Below are 4859 nucleotides of genomic sequence, written 5' to 3'. Positions count from 1 at the left end.
AGAACCTGGTAAGAAAATCAGAACTTAGCATTGCTTTATTTCTTTTTTCTTTTCTTTTTTTTTTTTTTGAGATGGAGTCTTGCTCTGTCACCCAGGCTGGAGTGCAGTGGCGCAATTTCGGCTCCTAATTTTTTGTATTTTTAGTAGAGACGAGGTTTCACAGTGTTAGCCAGGATGGTCTCGATCTCCTGACCTCATGATCTGCCCACTTCGGCCTCCCAAAGTGCTGGGATTACAGGCATGAGCCACCGCGCCTGGCCACATTGTTTTTTTTTTTTGAGACGGAGTCTCGCTCTGTCACCCAGGCTGGAATGCAGTGGCGCGATCTCGGCTCACTGCAGGCTCCGCCTCCCGGGTTCACGCCATTCTCCTGCCTCAGCCTCTCCGAGTAGCTGGGACTACAGGCGCCCGCCACCACGCCTGGCTAATTTTTTGTATTTTTTTTAGTAGAGACAGGGTTTCACCGTGGTCTCGATCTCCTGACCTCGTGATCCGCCCGTCTCGGCCTCCCAAAGTGCTGGGATTACAAGTGTGAGCCACCGCGCCCGGCCCACATTGTTTTATTTCTGTCTTCAGAGAGTAATCCCTCCCTTCTTTGAAGGAGAGTCTCTCTTCCCTGCCTCCAGGGGTATGATTTTAGGAGGGCTCTGAAGCTGGGCACGTGACCCAAGAAGAATCAATGAAAGTACTTCACCTCCTGACCAGTGTTTGGGTGGATATGGGCACATGACCCAAGTAAGTCAATCAGAGCCTTTCCCCAGTTTCCCCCCGCCTACAGTTTATTGGGGGAAGAGTCCATCCTTTTCTGGTGGCCAAGGAAGTGGTGAGCCAGGAGCTGCTGGCCGCTGTGGTTACAGCTTTGTGAAGAAGCCAACCTGAAAGAAAGAAGCTAATACTCACAGAAAAGTAAAAAATGGAAGACAGAAAGAGTTCTGACCTGTTTGAGATGCTGTTCATCCCTGCCTTACCTGAGAGTTCACTACATGAGAAAGAATTCTCTTAGTTCAAGCTGGCTGTCATTGAAATCTTTTTTAAAAGGAGTAATTAATATAGGTTTCTTGGGCTGGGTGCGGTGGCTCATGCCTGTAATCCCAGCACTTTGGGAGGCCGAGGCAGGTGGATAACCTGAGGTCAGGAGTTCAAGACCAGCCTGGCCAACATGGCAAAATCCCATCTCTACTGAAAAACACAAAAATTAGCTGAGCGTGGTGGCGGGCGCCTGTAATCCCAGCTACTCGGGAGGCTGAGGCAGGAAGAATTGCTTAAACCTGGGAGATGGAGGTTGCAGTGAGCCAAGATTGTGCCACTGCATTCCAGGCTGGACACTGTTTCAAAAAACAAACAAACAAAAACAGATATATATATGTATATATAGTCCTCTGGCATAGATTATAATATAGTCAAGCTTTCCAAAGCAGCAAAGAGTGGCTTGGGTCCCTAGTGAAAAAAAACTGAGGGCTTGTCCTGTGAGGCCGGGTTTATATTGATATGCAATATAGTTGGTTCCCAGAACCCCTTCCAGACAGCTGCATCCCAGGTATTTGTAAAGAATTTCCCTCCCCCTCCTATTAGCCTCGATTCTTTCCTCTTCCTGACCCAGATGTCAGCTTCTATTGAGATCTCAATGTCTTGAGCTCTCCGTTCCCTTATTACGGCCTTCTTGGATCTCATATAATCTAACTTCACTGCAGTTACTCCACTGGACTGCTGCCTAGTAAGTCTGGAGGCCAAGATCTAAAATATTGTTCTGAGACCTCCAGGAATATCAGCTTCCTTCCTTCTTCCCCCGTTCGAGAGAAATGGCCTCATTGAACTCTTCTGAGGGATGACCTCAGTGTCTTTTTCAAATTGGAAAGAAACATGAGTTTTATCCCAACTCATGCCCGCCTCCTTAGCCATGACATATAGACAATGGACTCTCACTGAGAACTCTGCCAAGCATACCTAGTAGGAGCTGATTCCTAAGTGTTTATTCCTAACGAATTTATTAGGTGGACTAGAGACAGTATCTTCCTCTGCCATCAGCCTGATAGCATGAGAGGGGTGCTGTTCTCCTTAGAAACTTGAACTTGAGCGTGGACAAAGACTCTTCCTTTACTACCTTGTGAACCAGCTGAGAGCAATTCGGAACATTCCAACAAGACTTTACCAAAGATTTCTGGAAAACAAAAGGAAAATAAACAGAGAGTGAAATAAGAATCTAGATCATCTGACATCAAGTTACAGCTCTTGCTCATGGCCTCAAGAACTCCTGCCTTCAACCTGGGCGACAGAGTGAGACCCTGTCTCAAAAATAAATAAATAGGGTTGGGCGCGGTGGCTCAGGCCTGTAATCCCAGCATTTTAGGAGGCCGAGGGGGGCAGATCATGAGGTCAGGAATTCAAGAACAGCCTGGCCAACGTGGTGAAATCCTGTCTCTACTAAAAATACAAAAATTAGCCGGGCATGGTAGCGCACACTTGTAATTCCAGCTACTTGGGAGGCTAAGGCATGAGAATCGCTTAAACCAGGGAGATGGAGGTTGTGGTGAGCTGAGATCACGCCATTGCACTCCAGCCTGGGTGACTGAGTGGGACTCTGTCTCGACAAAAATAAAATAATAAATAAATAAATAAATAGGGTCGGGCACAGTGGCTCCTGCCTGTAATCCTAGCAATTTGGGAGGCCGAGGGGGTGGATCACCTGAGGTCAGGCATTCGAGACCATCCTGGCCAATGTGGTGAAACCCTGTCTCTACTAAAAATACAAAAATTAGCTGGGCATGGTGGCTCACGCCTGTAGTTCCAGCAACTCAGGAGGCTGAGGCAGGAGAATCGCTTGAACCCGGGAGGCGGAGGTTGCAGTGAGCTGAGATCGCGCCACTGCATGATGCCTGGGTGACAGAGAGAGATTCTGTCTCAAAATAAATAAATAAATAAATAAATAAATAAATAAATAATAACTCCTGCCTTAACTGCATGTAATCTGGTGCCCTCAGAGTTTCCACCTTTTTATTATTCTCATCCTTCCCATCTTGGATTTCCTGCCCCCTTCTGGAGGAAGAACTCCAAAGAATATCAGCCAATGAACCAGTGGTGAGTAGTTGTGGTACATCAAGGCTCATGGACTCTGCGAAGTCTTAAGAATATGCCTGGATATGAGATCTTGGGCAAAAGTGAGCATTTTTCTTTTTTTCTTTTCTTTTTGAGACAGAGTTTCGTTCCTGTTGCCCAGGCTGGAGTGCAATGGCACGATCTTGGCTCACCGCAACCTCCACCTCCCGGGTTCAAGCGATTCTCCTGCCTCAGCCTCCCAAGTAGCTGGGATTACAGGCATGCGCCACCACACCCAGCTAATTTTGTATTTTTGTAGAGACAGTGTTTCTTCATGTTGGTCAGGCTAGTCTTGAACTCCTGATCTCAGGTGATCCGCCTGTCTCGGCCTCCCAAAGTGCTGGGATTACAGGTGTGAGCCACCGTGCCCAGCTGAAAGTGAACATCTTTCAGTTGGAGCAAGAGCTTCAACCACAAATACTCCTCTCAGTGCAGGAGCCATTGCTCTATTCAAGGACTTATGGGAAGTTGTTGAAGAAGAGAATGGGTCTATCAGTTAGCTTTTATTGTATAACAAACTACTCCACAACTTTAGTGGCCTTAAAACAATGGGTTGACTGGGCAGTTATTTTGGTCTAGGTGAGCTCACCTGGGGCTGGATGGTCTAGAATGGTCTCATGCACAATCTTTCAGTTGGCAGGCTATTGGTCCAGGGCCTCAGCTTGAACAACTCGATTCTACTCCATGAAGTCTCTCATTCTTCAGTAAACCCATCCAGGCTTCTTCACGTGGCCATCACAGGTTTCCAGAGAGTAGCAAGAAAGGGTGGGCCCTGATGCAAAAAGCCTTTTACAAGTCTCTGCTTGTGTCACATTTGCTATTGTACCACTGTCCAAAGCAAGTCACAGGGCCAAGCTCAGGGTTAGTGAGGGAGAGGCCAACCAAAAGCATGGATATTGACAGCGTAATGATTGTGACAATTTTTGTAAAAAATCTGCCACAGTTAAGAAGGAGGGAAGGATAAGAGAAGGAAGAAAATGAGGGAGATCCAGGGACTTTGTGCTCCTGCACCCTCTATTACTCGGGTCCATCATTCTGTTGAGGCGAGCAGGCTGTTGGCACAAGCTTAACTTCAAAGGAGCCCAGGGCATCTGTGGAAGCACCTATGGCTATGTTTGAGCCTGTGGAAATATTACCCTCAGAGGTTTCTGCTTTCTGGGTTTGTTTGTTTGTTTGTTTTTGAGACAGTCTCGGCTCTGTTGCCCAGGCTGGAGTGCAGTCGCGTGATCTCAGCCCACTGCAATCTCCACCTCCCGGGTTCAAGTGATTTTCCTGCCTCAGCCTCCCAAGTAGTTGGGACTACAGGTGCCGGCCACCACAGCTGGCTAATTTTTTTGTATTTTTAGTAGAGATGGGGTTTCACCATGTTAAACAGCATGGGATGGTCTCCATCTCCTGACCGTGTGATCCGCCCTCCTCAGCCTCCCAAAATGCTGGGATTACAGGCGTGAGCCACCATGCCCAGTCTGTTTGTTTGTTTTTTGAGACAGAGTTCTCCGCTCTGTGAGACAGTGATCTCCGCTCACTGCAACTTTCATCTTCCAGGTTCAGGTGATTCTCCTGCCTCAGCCTTCCGAGTAGCTGGGACTATAGGCATGTGCCACCACACCTGGCTAATTTTAGTATTTTTAGTAGAGACGGGGTTTCACCATGTTGGCCAGGCTGGTCTCGAACTCCTGACCTCAGGAGATCTGCCCGCCTTGGGCTCCTAAAGAGTTGGGATTACAGGCGTGAGCCACCTGGCCCGGCCAGGTATCTGCTCTTTG

The sequence above is a fragment of the Symphalangus syndactylus genome, chromosome 19, assembly GCF_028878055.3.
Source record: "Symphalangus syndactylus isolate Jambi chromosome 19, NHGRI_mSymSyn1-v2.1_pri, whole genome shotgun sequence".
NCBI classification, from domain to species: domain Eukaryota; kingdom Metazoa; phylum Chordata; class Mammalia; order Primates; family Hylobatidae; genus Symphalangus; species Symphalangus syndactylus.
The sequence above is the reverse complement of the archived record's forward strand: the minus strand, read 5'-3'. Positions refer to the sequence as shown.